The sequence below is a fragment of the Harmonia axyridis genome, chromosome 1 (genome assembly GCF_914767665.1).
Source record: "Harmonia axyridis chromosome 1, icHarAxyr1.1, whole genome shotgun sequence".
Taxonomy (NCBI): domain Eukaryota; kingdom Metazoa; phylum Arthropoda; class Insecta; order Coleoptera; family Coccinellidae; genus Harmonia; species Harmonia axyridis.
The window spans coordinates 36307228-36324444 of record NC_059501.1 but is presented as its reverse complement, the minus strand read 5'-3'; the positions used below and the strand labels follow the sequence as shown (position 1 = coordinate 36324444).

The 17217-nt window shown below is 33.2% G+C and overlaps 1 protein-coding gene across 2 annotated transcripts in view; it reads right to left on the bottom strand.

Moving 5' to 3' along the window:
• The window catches only part of LOC123688882 (androgen-dependent TFPI-regulating protein-like), a 33030-nt gene extending 18666 nt beyond the window's left edge, over window positions 1-14364 (bottom strand). For both annotated transcript variants that reach the window (XM_045627617.1, XM_045627619.1), the window contains exon 1: window positions 14053-14364. The gene's annotated coding sequence lies outside the window, so the exon portion shown is untranslated. The remainder of the gene's footprint in view (window positions 1-14052) is intronic.
• Between the last annotated feature and the right edge of the window lie 2853 nt (window positions 14365-17217).

The following is a 17217-nucleotide window of genomic DNA, read 5'->3' as shown; positions in this document are numbered from 1 at the left end:
ATTGCGATAACTCATTATTTGTATTTTAAATACCACTTCGTCCCCAAAAAGCAAAGAAAAAAGTTAGTTTATAATTGTTTTTCTAATAGAGTAGTTCATTTCCAAGGTTAAAGGTACAAGGTATATCGTATGGTTGGAATAACTTTAGTGTGCAGGTTTAGCTCATTATGAAAATTCAAAATGTGAAATCTTTTCATTTAGGCCGAATCGGAAAAACTAGTAAATGTTTTTTCGAACTCCAGAACCTACTGTTAAAACATATAAAAGTCAAAGACTCACCCTGCAAGTTTTTATATAATGCTGAAGACATTCACGGACGGATTGTTCAGTAGAATTGAAAAATATCAGTTTTTTTAGCCATGGTTTTTATCTTTTTCATCCATTTTTCTAACAACAATGAATGCTGATCAACATCTCGATCCAGACTCAACTCTATGTTCCGATTTTATTTTTGGTACAAAACATACCATCAATTAAACATTTACTACTTGGGTATGTAAAATCATAGGAAGTAGAAATTTTGCATAATATGGATTACCAATATCCAGTTTATCATTTACGTGTAATAAAATACGTCCCTTATCATGCAGAGTTGTTTAAAATCACAGGCTTTCGTTGAAGACTGTGATTTTGACATACTAAAATTATAAAAAATGCATTTCCTTGGGGAATAAACTACTATTTCTAAGTCCGGAATAGAGGTAAATAATCGTATCTTTATTGTTATAAGAATGAGGATAAGACAAGTGTGTTCAACTCACCGATTTTATTTTTTTTATATAAGTAAACGTTAAAACATTCACATATAACAAAAACATTAAAAACGACCCGAATAACCCTCATCTTACAATTACCCTATCATCAATTCGAGCACAAAGAAAACTGAACAAAAAATGGCAACGGATCAGATAACAATTCTATCCATATCTGAATACAAATCAAACACTGATCAGGATAGAAGGCCAACCAAAATAAACACCATTCGAAGAATCCTCCTTCCATCTGATACGATTTAACATAAACCACGTTTGAATTCATTCCGATTCAAACGCATTCATATTTAATATTTATATGATGGATCTGAATGACCTACAGGATCGATTGCATCTTTTTGAATTCGTTCTATGTGAAACCACTCAACCGATTATGAACTGTACAATTGTACGCGTATGTTTAATGTGCTCCCCCTTTTTGCCTCACCAGGCAATTATTTCACTTCTTCACGTGAGTGGAACTTCTATCTTCAACTGACAGAAAAAAAGGATGGTAAAGGGTCATGCGACAAGCATAAGAAAAAGCCCTCATCGAAGAGTTTAATTTTTCCCGGTTAGCAGAGGAGAACTCATTTTGTGTTGAGTAAATCTGGTTTTGAAATCAGAAAACGAGATTCGGCTCTCATTTACTTATACACACTGACAAAATTAGGGGAACAGATAAAATATCAACAACGTTTGTAATTTTTCTCTTGAATCCTTTGGCCGGTATTACCATTTTTTTTTTTTTTCGGTTGAAGCTTGATCTTCGGAAACATATAACTGTTCAGATACCACCCTCATTGAATTCGTTTTTGTTATATATACAGCGGTGAACAAAAAATGAAATATAAAGTTTTATTCAGAATATCATATGGAATGATTCGTCGGTAGACGAGAATATTTTAAAAAACACTCATACGTTGCCTCTTCTTTTCAGAACATTTTCTCTTTGTATTTATTGCAATCTTAAATTTGAGAAAAATTACAGCCGTTCATATGGTACCGTTGTTGGACGAGAAATAAATGGTTTGAATCGCAAAGCTCTAAGAATAATTTCAATTCAAACACTGAACCAAAAGTGTAGGTACAGGGTGTTTTACGTAAGCGGGTCACTGGATTTTATGGTTTATCGTCCAAGCAAAATTGAAAAGTGACCCATCAATATAATCGTATTCTTCACGGTCTATCCAAATATCGAATCAAGGCATGGAAAGTTGTTGAAGAAAAACCGTTTTTCCAAAAAATTTGTTTTGCAAATTTGACTGGTTTTCAAAATTAGAACGTCTATAGACAATTTCTCACCAATTGTTTCTCCATTTGAACTTCCGGTTTTTAAGAAAACGGAATTTGTTTTTTGCAAAATATACTTCATAAAATTTTTTCATATTTTCTGTTTGCTCAATCGATTATGAATCCGAATCTGAATTTTTAAGTTTTCATTCTCGATTATAATAAAAAACACTATCGTGTTTGAAAAAGTAGAAGGAGAATGAGATTATAATAAAAGCTTTATATTTTAGGTCTCATTATAATCGAAAATGAAAACTTCAAAATTTGACAATCAAATATTTATTGGACTACAGACACATGGATATACTTTCCGAATATGAAATCAGAATTTCCTCAGATTGATTTTGAATAGAATTGCTTGAAATAAATATAAAACTACCGTTATATTTACATATTCGGATTCAGAATCGATTGAGCATTCGGAAAATATAGAAAAATATTATGAAATATATTTTGCAAGAAAAAATCTTTTGTTTTCTTGAGAACCAGAAGTTCAAATGGAGAAACAATTGGTGAGAAATAGTATTAAGACCTTCTTATTTTGAAAATCTGTTCAATTTGCAAAAAAATGTTGTTTTTGGAAAAACGGTTTTTTTTTCAATAGAGGAAAAACCAATTTGGAATGGAAATTTATTACTTCTATGCTTTGGATCGATAGTTTTTCCGATTACATATTTGGATAGCCCGTGAAAAATACTGTCATTGTGAAGGGTCACTTTTCAATTTCGCTTGGAGGATAAGCCACAAAATCCAGTGACCCGCTAACGTGAAACCCCCTGTACATAAATTCTATGAAAAAGTTATTTGTATTGATGAATTCAGTTATCATTTTTCAACCAAAGTGTTTTAATTTCTCTCAAAATTAAAATATCCCAACTACTGAACAGAGGAAGTGTTCAACAAAAATGAGGCAACATATTTGTTTTCGTAAATCTTCTCGTCTGTCAACTATTCAGTCGAATATCAGAGAGTTTTGAATGAAACCTTACTTTAATTTTATTTTTGTTTTCTTACTGAGGACTGCATCTGAACAATTATGTTTCCAACGAATCAAACTACAATTCCAAAAAATCATTGCTAAAATCGGCCACAGGGTTCCAGATAAAATAAAATACAAAATGCGATGAGATTTTCTCATTCCCCTAATTTTTCCGGTGTGTATCTGCTTTTCTCGGAAATGATTAATATTATTGAAATTTTATACTAAACTGGTCGCTATACCAAATTTCAAGCTAGAAAACACAAAATCCTTTTTGCCGAAAACACGATCCCTTGATTTCTTGAAACAAAACATCAAGGGATAAGTATTTATAGTATAATATAGGAGTTTCATAATATATGCGCAGGACTTCAGGATGCAATAGCTCTTCCAAAAATATAGAAAAAGTCCCTATTAACTTTTCCTCTAAAATGCACCATTTTCGAAATTGAGAAAAATAAAATCTTTTTTTGCGAACATCTCCGGAACATTTTCTCGTACAGAGAATAGCTTTCGTAAGCATTGTTCAGTTGTTCAAAAATAATTTTTTTCGGCAACCGTCCGGGAAGTGCTCACTTCCCGGGCGCTTTTTCTATGAGAAAGTAGCATTTCCCGGCCTAGTCCGGAAAGTACGTACTTCCCGGACTAGGCCGGAAAAGAATCACGTCGTTTGTTTCATTGTGAATATGAAAATCTTGGTAGGGATATTTTTAATAAATGCAGTTGATCATTACCATAGCAACCGAGATAACGGCTGACAGTCCTTCATATGAAATTAGTTGTCAAAAATTCGCATGTTTTTTGACCGCAATCGCAATAAAATATGGAAAGCAGCAGCGATGGTGTTATTCTACACGGTTGCCGAAAAAATATTGTACGCAACATGCCCGAAAATAGTTTTTTTGGACTCACAGACTTCCAGGACTCGCTTACGCTTCTCCTGGAATTTTGTCTATTCGTCCAAAAAAAACCTATTTTCCGGACTTGTTACGTAAATTACTGTTTTCGGCAATAGTCCGGGAAGTGCTCACTTCCCGGACGCTTTTTCTCTGAGAAAGTAGCATTTCCCGGCCTAGTCCGGAAAGTACGTACTTCCCGGACTAGGCCGGAAAAGAATCACGTCGTTTGTGTCATTGTGAATATAAAAATCTTGGTAGGTATATTTTTAATAAATGCAGTTGATCATTACTATAGCAACCGAGAAAACGGCTTGTCTATTCGTCCAAAAAAACTCTATTTGCCGGACTTGTTACGTAAATTACTATAAATTGTTAACCTGAAGTTTTTGACGTTTAAAAAAAGGTCAACAGTGAATACCATGTTTTTCGACATAAACGTTGATTTTACTAGAAACGGTCAACTTTACCTTATTTTTTCCATTAGCATAGAGTTGGGGAGAAGAACAACCTCTACCAAAACCTTCACCAATTAAGACACACAAAATTCAACATATTATGATTAGAAAATGCTTACGAAAGACGAAAGCTATTCTCTGTGCGATAAAGGGTTCCGGAGATATTCGCCAAAAACGATATTTTTTTCTATTTCAATACCCTCTATCTCGAAAATGGTGCATTTTAGAAAGTAAATTCATAGGAATCATGCGCATATATTATGAAACACCCTGTATGAGTTATTGGCAACATTTTTGTTAGTCATTCATATTTGGATTGCGTTTGAAAATTGATATTTCTACCCATGAATACTTGAGAATATCGTTACTCTAATGTTAGACGAAAACTAAGAAGGAAGATTCTTCAATTTTACCGAAGGAACACTCTGTATCGAGCAGTTTCAGTTGGAACCCAACTAAATGTCCAATAATTTGCTCGGAAACGAATGTTGGCATTGACTCAGCTTCTGGTAAAGCCATTTCATTTGCGGAATCCAAAATGAATTTTGTCAATTAATGAACATAATAAATTTGTTCCGTACTCATACAACTTTCTGTTGTAAAGTTTGCTAAATTGAATGTTATGAACACAGTAATTGTGCAATTGAATCTGGTAATTTCAATCTGTTATTGTCCTCCTGGTTTCCAATATTTCACACAATGACATCGATTATCTGTGTGGTGAATAGATAGACACGCGTTCTGTTTGGAAGATCAATATTAAATTTCAATATTGGTATACTATATTTCATACATGGTTTCATGAATTTTTCATACATTTTTTGATTTAACCTTCAGAAATACCAATGAAAAATGAAAGAAGAACACCGGCTTCTGAGCGATGGCTCATTCATCCATAACTGGATTCCACATAACTGTATACAGGGTGTCTCAGGAAGAATGCGACAAACGGATACCATGAATGAAGGTCACCATGGAGGACTCGTATCAAGAGGTTTCAATCTGCCTTCGTTTGGGATATACAGGGCGATGTTCATCTTATGAGTGAAATTTGACAGTTCAATGAATCTTGAACTTATCGAAATAATTATTTCGAATTTTGCAGTTCGCCATTCAATAGAGATGGAATCGAATTGATTTTCAATAAATTGATGGTTAAGTGGGCTGTATGGTCGTCTTGTTGGAAGCAAATATCGTCGATGTTCAGCTGAAATACTCCTAGGAACAAAATTGACTTGAGTATTTCCTTTGCTCCATATACAGCAAATAAGTATATTGACGAAGCAATTTAATCAGAAATGAGCTTTATTTCCAAACAGAATTCTTCGGTGAAAATGCCCATTTTCGGCCAGTTTTAAATTAACCCTATCAGCAAAATGGTAATTTGGCTTTAATCAAGCACGAGCTGTGTTTTATTGGCTCGTAAGTCAAGGCCTCTAAGTAAAATTTTTGGCGTAGTCAAAGGACAAAGGCCAACAAGATGAGAACGGCGATGTAACAATTGCGGCTCGATTGCGGTGTCTTCTTCAACACTTCGCTCTAAAGTAGTAATTTTCTCTACATTATGAAAGTTTATTTGTTTTCATGATCGTTTTGAATAAAATTCGTGAGAAAATCAATAACTGCCCCAATTTCTTAATCACTAGACCGATTATGTTGATCGTAAAATGAACGATGTGCTCTATGAACTTCGCGAACTTTTTTTCTCAAAGTAAAGTTCCACACTTTGGAACATTAAACGGTTCATGATGAAGTACTGAACCTTACTGAAGAAAAAATGTCAACATAGTTTGACATTCTCAACTGTCGAACCATATATTACAATCATAGAGTAACATAAATAGAGGGAGTAAACGCAATTTTTACATGTCCCCAACATGGCCAGATTACGTTGTCGAATTGTGATATATTTTCAAATCCACAATTTTACTATATCGTTATGAATGTACATTTATATTATTTTGAATGAAATATATTTATTTTAGTGATTCCCGATTAAATATGCAAATTTGAATGTTCGGAATCCGATATTTTTCCTAATTGTCGAATTTATAATAGGCAGAATATTCATTATTTTCTGTATCAACCTGCTGAAATCCAAGGTTTGCCAACTTTTGCTCTCCAAGTGTCATGGGTTGATTCACGTCGTTTGGCTGAAGTTTGTTTTCTGAATTTCTGATGTACTAAGGTATTTATTTATAATAAATATATTTTGAGTTAATATGAAACGTTAATTCACTATGGGAAATAAGAGGTGCGTTCTATGTGGAGAAACTCCCGAATTGAGTGAAATGTCGTATCACTGAAAGTTTTCATTTCTGCGCGCTTCATGTCAAATTTGATAGTTCATGTTGGGGACAAAATATCTCCCTCTATCCCTCTATCTCTCTATCCCTCTATCTATGTTTATTACTCTGATATTACAACCATCGAAACTTCATATGCTATTAAAAAACACCCGTACTTGTCATTCAGATACTTTCCATTCACACCCCATCATTCATTGTCGATAAAAAATCCCTCCGAACAACTGACCACTCTTGCGCAAACGGTTACAAAGACAAACAAATAGGAGAGGAAAATAAAAATCTTGTTTTTTTTTGAGTTGCAGTCGGTACAGATCTAACGGGTTTCCCGTAACTCTCACACGTTTCCATGTTGACCAACCCATTAGCCACTCGGTCACTATTTGTCTGATGAACAGTGTAACCAAATATCGACACAGAACACCTGTTATTTCAACTTTGACTATTTATTCACATATTGTTGAAGTTAGATACAGTGGAACCAACAAAGGTTTTTTGATTGGATCCAGGCCGGGTAGAAAAATCGAAAATTCCAAACTTTTATTTTGATAGAATTTGTGTTCGCGTATTCAAACAGTATATTTATGTGTATTGCTGATCTATCTTCTACATATATTGACATGTTTGAAGTGGTCTATAATGTCGTCGAAAGGTCTTTAATTTTCGAATTTCTAATAGGAATGACAAATACGTCCTCAAATTAGATTTTCCTGTCTGGCTTCTAGTATAGGTACACGCTAACTTTCCAATGGAAAGTATTTTTTTCCTTTTTATTTCCAAATTAATGATTCAAGTTGGAAATTTTCATTTGTAGATATAGAAGAACAATTTCAAGCTTCTTGTGAAATTTCATGTTGATCGCTAAACCCGAAGCAGAGATTCATGGAAAATATCGAAAAAAGTTAGTAGGTACACAATATTTTTATGATCACGATACCGATGGAGTCCATATTTTGGCTCTTCATTGCCTAATTATTCTGTAATAACATATCCGACCCAGTTGAGTTTTTCCACGTAAAAATTTTTGACGACCACGTCTTCTCATATCTGTAATGTAAGAAAGAAAGGTTTGATAACGAAGTTTGCAGCAAATATTACTCGAAACAATAGAATTTTTTTGATTACCGATTTGATTGTTCTACCCTCAAACAGGGTGTTCCTAAATTGGAGGTACGAAGAAAAATGAGAGATTCCTTGAATAATTTCAAGAATAAAATGTCCTATACATGGGCCAAAACCAAAACTTATAATTAATTATATTCATCCTAACTTTCTGGATCTTATAATAATTTGAATTTTCCAGAGGATTACTGAAGAATTGTTTGACAAGAACCGATAAGAAGCCAAAAAGTGTAGTTCTGGACCATAGTTTCTTTTAAAAGTTTCCAAACTACCAGTGGTTCACCAAAAAAAATCTGGTGAAAAAAAGCGAACACTCTTCCAGAAAAAATATCACCCTGTAGAAATGCATTCAAAATTAGCATAACACATGATGACAACTTTAATCTGGAATAACTATACTAGATTTAAATCGAATATCTTGTTGAGTAAAGGTGCTATGAGCAAAAAACTTGAACTTTAACATCTGTACCTCGAAAACAAATCGTTTTCGGGCTCATTTTAAAGGAGTTTATTTCTTAAACTGATCCGAGGAACCTGTACCCCAGTACCCTCGCATTTCTACGCCCCTGTGTTATAAAATATCATAGATTGATATACAAAGTCCAACTCATATAGTTCTTCGACTTTGGAATTTGGAAAATGATTTTTATTTATTTCAGAGAAATCATTCTTCCATTGTTCATTTTCATAGAGAATTTGCTCATATTTTTGGAGAATTATTCAAATGTAATTTTGTAACGTTAAATAGCAATGTGAAGTATTCACAATAATTGATGAATCATATCTTATTCTATTCAAGTTCAGACCATCAATGTGTCGAGTGTCCCGAAATCTTTATCTAGTGAAGTGATCTCAGAATCACTTTGAGCTAGAATAGTTATTTATAATACAAGTGCAGAAGGCATTGATATTCTTCCACGAGTTCAAAATTCAAAAACGAGCCACGAAGTGGCGAGTTTTGGAATGAACGAGTGGTAGAATGAGCCTTCTGTACGAGTATTATACATTATTTTCTCTAATTCATTGCATTTTCATTGAAATTAATGAAATATTTCCATAAATATAATTTAGTGATTTTTGCATTGAAAAATGTTGGTTGGCAGAACTGATTTCTTTAAGGCAATTTGATGAATTGACAGATAAAGCCGTAGCGGAAAGTTCGGAGTGTCAACATAGAATAATAAAATATAACCATGAAAACTGTGCGTTTCTGATATATTCTCGCACGATTTTGTTCTACAAGATGTGGAAGAATGAACGGAATAACCACAGAATTAGAGAAAAGAATGAATAGCACACTTTCGGCGAATCTTTAAGGTTGAACTGTGGCGTGAAATGAAAAGTTCTCATAACTTGTGGTGCTATGAAACGACAACATTCTACAGGCACTTTTTTCAGTTGAATCCAGTGCGGTGCTATCAATTATTTTGAAGGTATCATATGAACTTGTGTTTTTTAAACGTAAACCATAAAAATTTCTATAAAAAATTAAATCTCTTCTTTTACTTTTCAAAAATAATGATATTGATGATGTAATAACTATAAAAATCATCACGGAAATTTCAGTTTCACCCGGAAAATCAATCAAGTAGGTACCTTCATCTATGATAAAAGTAAAAATAATCGGTAGTTACTTAAGTTCCGGATTTAACATAGTTAGTTTTTTTCAAAATTTTCAGATTGAGAAATGTTGTTCTTTATATGTGACCAAAGAAAATATCTAACGGTGTTAAATTTGGAGACCTTGGTGACTACCGAATATTTTTATTATATGTTTACAGATTACTATTGGATTGCACTCATTTGATGTGCCGTGTGAAACTTAAACTTTTGATTATTTTTATAGTTTGATAAGAAATTCATATATTATCACTCATTAGGTTGCAGTTTTCACCAAAAAAATTCTCTCAAAAATGGAACCGAAAAGGTATCATTCATTTTTTTCTGGCTCAAAGGAATTCTGAGATCTCCTCACTAGACTACAAATTTGAAACACCCAATACAAGGCATTTTCCAGGGAATGGAATGTGATGTGACAAAACTCAAATGATTTTCGTTTGTTAAATGATCCTGAATAATAATTTATATGGAAGGTTTTCATGATATCACAATTGAGTATATGACAAATTATTCTTCCGCACCTGGCATTCTATAAATTGCGTAAACAGGTAGCCAAACTAAACAATTCGATTGAACTACAATATTTGGTGACAATCCTGCGAGAAAAATAACTCGACGAATCGGATCCACACATGCGTGCAATATTATTGGCGAGATATTGAGTTCCAAATTCCATCTGTGAAAAGGTCGAGGGAAGTTCTCGAGGGGGTGCCATAGCATCGAACCCTGCCAAATCGCTTTTGAAAACTCTCGCTTACACTTTGAATCGGGTAATACTGTACAATGCCTGAAGAAATCTGTTTAAAGCCCTCGGAAGATAACGAGATACTTGTATAGGATGCGGATACGTCCGTTTCCTTGCCCACAATCGCTATCATTTTCTATTTCTGTGCTTAAAAATCGAGTGGCCACTTCAGTTCCACAACATCGTCGGACGAAAAGACTCTAGTCAGAGATAACGTTTAAAAAAACTCACCGGATTTGGGTCGTTTGAATTGGTTAACCACAGGTCACAGGCATTTATACGAATATAAAGGGATGTTTTGTGAACTTTTTTTTGCCGTTGTGGGAGTTTGTCACATTGAATTTCTGTGGGATTTTCGAGAACGTATGATCGTTAATGAGCTTTCCATCCATTTCGACTATTGAAGAAAACCTAAGGAATATATTTATCAAACGAATAATATTAGCAAATTCTGTAAATCAGTTATTGAATAGTACAAACAAGTTGCAGAATGTGCTTCTATTCCAACACGAAAGCGACATTGTGGGTGTTGGAATTGCCTTCTGCAACGAGTATCAGACGATATTTTTTAATTTCTGGCAAGTTTTGTGAAGTAGTGTCGAAATTCAACGAAAAATTCAGATTCTAGTTACTTTTGTATTGTATCTTGGCAGTTGGTGTGACTGTTACGGAAATTGACAGATTACGGAATTTGAATTTCAATTGTTCGTTCCGAATTTCGAAATAATTTATAAATACGCACTAAATTCGTGAATTATGTCTGCCCAAATCGATTTAACCCCACCAGAATAAAAAAAAATTGTGAATGAAGTTGCAAATCATTTCACTATATCCAAATTATATTATATTGACAATTGAAGTGTGTTGAAATTTGATAGGATCGGAAGTCATTGTAGAGAAACACAAAAAAATATAACCGAAAACAATGTTGTAATCAGTTCATAATAGCACTGTTTCTAGCACAGTAATGAATACATTACGATACTGAAATTGAGAAAAACTATTAACAGTAATTTATCTCACTATAGAGGGTGTCGGGTGATTCAAAACTAGATGCGAAAAATTTTAGGATCATGTAAGGTCTGATATTTTTGATGAAACGTAATATAATTTTTTTATCAAAAAGACTTCGTTTGAGAGTTATTAGACTTTCAGTGTCGTTATGAATTCATTACAGTACTAAAAACAGTGCTGTAATAAATTCATTACAGCATTATTTTCAGTTATTTTGTTTTGTGGTTTCAACACACGTCAATTGTCAATATAATATAGTTTGGATATAGTGAAATGATTTGCAATATTATTCGTAATTTCTCTGAATTCTGTGGTGTTAAATGTAATTCTTCAGACATGATTCACGAATTTAATGCGTAATTATAAATTATTCCAAAATTCGAAACGTACATTTCAAGGTCAAATTCCGTAATCCGTCAATTTTCGTCACAGTCACACCAACTGCCAAAATACAATACAAAAATCACTAGGATGTATTATCTGAATTTTCCATTTCATTTGGGCAATATTTCACAAAACTTGATTGAAATAGAGTAAATATTGTCTGATACTCATTGCAGAAGGCAATTCCAACACTCATGCGTTCGAAAACTCGCTCCTTTGTCGCTCGTTTTCGAATTTCGCATTTGTGTTGGAATAGGAGCCCATTCTGAAACTTATTTTGGAATACACTATTGAAGTTTCTATATGCGACCAATTTAATTTAACAAATGTTAGTAAGCTTAGAATTAAACGAGTGGATTGACTGTCTTCTGTTGACGGATCAAAATTTGTTTAACAATTTGAAGATTGCTTAGTAGGTTCAGTTTTTCTGTTGAACATGCAGTTTTCTAACGAATAATTTGCATATATTATTTTTGTAGACGTTTTTTGTGATGGCAACGCATTAAATAAAAGCTTGTGGGGAGTACAAGAGATTCTACTTGATTAGTGTGTGGTCAAATACATCAGTCAGCAATTTACAGAGAGTATAAAGATTGCAAAATCGAGCTTTGAAGGCTATATATAATATACCATATGATACTCCAACAACTGAGTTATATGACACACTAAAGATACCCAACATGAAGGTCGTTGAGCAGTGTAAACTGATATACAAGATGGAGCATGGCCTGCTCAAATTCAACACAGACATACATAATTACCGGACAAGACAAATAAACAATTACCATTTAGATAATATAAGAACAAATAGAGCCAAAAATTCACCGATCTACCAGGCTGCAATGGAATATAACAACTTACCAGAAGAAGTAAAGAAGAAAAATTCATTAATATTTTTTATTAGATCACTTAAAAATTATAAAATGACACATTCATAATGGGGGTTTTTTACTTTTGCATTGTACTAATTTTTAAAAATAAACATATTTATTCTATGGGAACATCAATGATTTGTAGAATTAATGTATTAAATAAATAAATAAATTCCCTGATTGACTACAGTGGCGTACCCAGACATAAGCCTTGGGGGATAAAGAGTTATAAACGAAAAAAAATTGGTTATTCATTACTAATGTCCTTTGAATTAACAGCCTTCATTCCAAATAAATGTCGAAACGTCACGTTTCGGCTATGCATATGTTCAAAGTATAAATGCGCTAATCAAATGAAAATTCCCAGAAATACAACATATAGGTAGTCACAAACATATTAGGGGAATATTTATGGATTTTTACAGCGAACGAGAATATGAATTGAATGAACAAAGGAGCTCAGAAAAATTGACGTTGATACTAAAAGATTGGGCGGTCAATATGAGAAAGAAATACAGGACCGAATATGGAGATGCAATGGTGTAGACAATATGAAACATTTTGTGAAAAACTCTTGCAAAAAAGTACTATAATAACTATAACATTATGACCAGTTTAACAATATATGTATATAGTATTCAAATCAGCCCGAGATGCTCACGATGCAATAGTAATAGATCATCTATAGTAGGGAACAACAACGAATTTAATGTTTAGTTAAATTTGATAAAGTCAAAAATTTTCCGGCGAATATCCCTCAGACAACAAGTAACGAGCTTTCGATTGCCATAAAATTATCTCGTCTATTATCAATGTTCTAGGGATTTTACTACTGAAAAATTCCTCATGTAACATGATAAAGCTTTCGATGTGCTGTGTGGAACAAATATGTTCTTTCAAACTCGATATCAAAAATAGCGTTCTTTTCTGGATATTGAATTTATTCCTTACTTGTGCAAAATGTATTTGAGATAAATGACTTTAGTCTATAAAAGAGCTTGGTAAACAAACTAAAGCTGTGCAACAACAATTGCAGAAGTGACGAAAAAATTAAGCCATTAAAAACCTCACGCTCTATCGGATAGTTTTTTTTTTCACCTGCACCCATGTCGAATTTGATATATAATAATTTAGTAATTAATTTATCTGCATATGAAAATGTCAATAATAGTGAAAGAATAGTTATTTATAATACAAGTGCAGAAGGCATTGATATTCTTCCACGAGTTCAAAATTCAAAAACGGGCCACGAAGTGGCGAGTTTTGGAATGAACGAGTGGTAGAATGAGACTTCTGTACGAGTATTATACATTATTTTCTCTAATTCATTGCATTTTCATTGAAATTAATGAAATATTTCCATAAATATATTTTAGTGGTTTTTGCATTGAAAAATGTTGGTTGGCAGAACAGATTTCTTTAAGGCAAATTGATGAATTGACAGATAAAGCCGTGGCGGAAAGTTCGGAGTACCAACATAGAATAATAAAATGTTACCATGAAAACTGTGCGTTTCTGATATATTCTCGCACGATTTTGTTCTACAAGATGTGGAAGAATGAACGGAATAACCACAGAATTAGACAAAAATAGTAAAAATGTCATACTTACAATTTGAGTTCTCGAATAACTGAACGACTGCAGATGACGCGCGTATCTGAAGCTAATTTATTATCTTGTTAAATATTTGAATGTATCTAGAATTTGTTAAAAAATTCGATACATTGTAATTAATTCTTAACGAGCGTTGTATTGGTGTGTTAATCACATGTAGATGTGGGAAATTTCATCCGGATCTATGAATATTTTGAATTATTCAACTTCTTGACGCTCGAAACAGAAAAAAAGGATCAGATTGTACCATGATAAACTCAGTCCAGACTGAGAACCAATTCTTCCATACAACTTTTTATCGACTTGTTATCAACATGTCTGTTTCTGTGAACAATATTTACTTACTGTTGAAGACCATATTAATTACCAATTTATCCATTAAAGCATGGTTATAATTGCCAATCAAAACATAAGTATTCGACTATTATCCAAATCCAGGCATTTTCTCATTGTCAACTTGACGATTCTCAAAATACAAATACCTTGGAGAGAAATGTAATATTTGCGGTCTTTCAGTTGTGATCTTTTCGGCGTTTTCCACCTGACGATTTTCTTATCACTACTGTAAGCATCCTCAAAGGTTTCTTGGAGCTTTTGAGCACCTCTCATTAATGCGCCAATTGCATCCTTAGAGATCACAATAGAACTGTATACAGGGTCTTTCACGAGGAACCTCACCCATATTTATACGGGAAACTACTGAACGTATTTTCATGAAATTCAGCACTTATAAGTATTTCACGATGCTGATGAAATCTAAAATATTTTCAAGGCATGAGCACCTCCGATTTTTCCGGAAATGACGTCAACTTCCGTTTTTCAAATTAGAACACCATTTTTTTATTGCAGAAATAGATTCCTCAGAAAATTTCAAGTTCTTTTGATGTAACATTTTTCAGTTTTGGTTGGAAAATTCTCTCTGAGCGGGAAAATTCGAAAAAAAATCGAAAATAGAGCTCCGCTGAAACAAGAATAACTTCGAGGTTTTCGGATGGAAAATTTTCATTTTTGGGATTTTTCAAGATGTAAGCTTGATGTATCCACTTTAAAAATCGAAATCGCGATTCATGATACAGGGGGTGAAAAAATCGCTTTCAAAGTTAGGGATGACAAAATCGTGAAAATCAATTTTTTCAAATTAAAACCCCATTTTTTTTATGGCAGATATTGAATCTACGTTAAAAAATAATGTGAGTGTATGCATCACACCCTTGCCCTAAAGTGGATATTTTCTGAGTTATTCACAAAAAACTGTTTTTCGTCTTGAATTTTCAGCTATTTCTTTTCCCTTCACGCCAAAAAGATGAAATTTTCAGGAACTGTTACTTAAACCATGTTTTAGATTTTACTACCCTAATATGCAAGAGAAAAAAGTTACAGGTTGTTCCTAAATAGATGGCGAATTTTGATTCGAATTTGTATCGGAAACCTCTTTATTTCAACTAATCGGCCATCGGTTTTGACAGATATAATAAATGATATCTATCATTGAAAAAAAAGAATGTAAAACATGGTAAGTTTTTGCATATGGTTCATAAGGAATTATTTATTTATCACTGGAGAAAAAAAACCGATGGCCGATTAGTTGAAATAAAGAGGTTTCCGATACAAATTCGAATCAAAATTCGCCATCTATTTAGGAACAACCTGTAACTTTTTTCTCTTGCATATTAGGGTAGTAAAATCTAAAACATGGTTTAAGTAACAGTTCCTGAAAATTTCATCTTTTTGGCGTGAAGGGAAAAGAAATAGCTGAAAATTCAAGACGAAAAACAGTTTTTTGTGAATAACTCAGAAAATATCCACTTTAGGGCAAGGGTGTGATGCATACACTCACATTATTTTTTAACGTAGATTCAATATCTGCCATAAAAAAAATGGGGTTCTAATTTGAAAAAATTGATTTTCACGATTTTGTCATCCCTAACTTTGAAAGCGATTTTTTCACCCCGTGTATCATGAATCGCGATTTCGATTTTTAAAGTGGATACATCAAGCTTACATCTTGAAAAATCCCAAAAATGAAAATTTTCCATCCGAAAACCTCGAAGTTATTCTTGTTTCAGCGGAGCTCTATTTTCGATTTTTTTTCGAATTTTCCCGCTCAGAGAGAATTTTCCAACCAAAACTGAAAAATGTTACATCAAAAGAACTTGAAATTTTCTGAGGAATCTATTTCTGCAATAAAAAAATGGTGTTCTAATTTGAAAAACGGAAGTTGACGTCATTTCCGGAAAAATCGGAGGTGCTCATGCCTTGAAAATATTTTAGATTTCATCAGCATCGTGAAATACTTATAAGTGCAGAATTTCATGAAAATACGTTCAGTAGTTTCCCGTATAAATATGGGTGAGGTTCCTCGTGAAAGACCCTGTATAGGTATATGCAGTGCTAGGAAGTGGATATCGTGAAATTCAATTTCAATGTGTTAGGAAGAAATTCATAAAGAGTGATTATCAATCTGCGTTGCTGGTGTTTGTATCATATTAGGTAATTATTTGTGGGTAAATGTTTCATTTCTACTCTGCCTTTTGTAAACGCCATCTGTATAGTAAGAATTGTCATTTGAGAAAAGTATAATCGCATAAAAAAATTAATATTATCGATTGGTATTTGAATGCTGAAAGAGCGGAAGAAGTGGTTGAAATTTTTGAATTTTTGTTTATCCTGGTCAACTCATTCCGTATGCTCAAAGAGTTTCGAACATTCCACATCGTTTAGACAAATTTGGTCGCTTTAACTAATGTGAAGGGTAAAAAAAAATATCCCGCTCTCTAATGGACAGCAGTCACTTTTGAAACTGTCATTTTTGATATTTGACAAGTAAAACTATGCCATCACTAGAAATGGAAGGATGCAGTTTACAATAACGCATTGAAATTGTTAAAATTCATTACAAAAATGTTGAAAATTTTGTAGTAGCAGTTCGCAATACTAAAGCACTTTTAGGTCGTCGTGAAGCACCTTCGCGGCCAGCAATAGTGAAACTGGTGAGAAAATTCGAGCTGATGGACATGTAAGTGAAGTGAAGAATCGAAACCGTGTGAGTCGCTTAAGACCAACTGAGAATATTGCTGTTGTGGCCCGTAGTGTTGAAAAATCCCAGGTTTGTCGATTTTTATAGCCGAAATTGGAAGATACTTTCAGAAAGACTCCACTTCG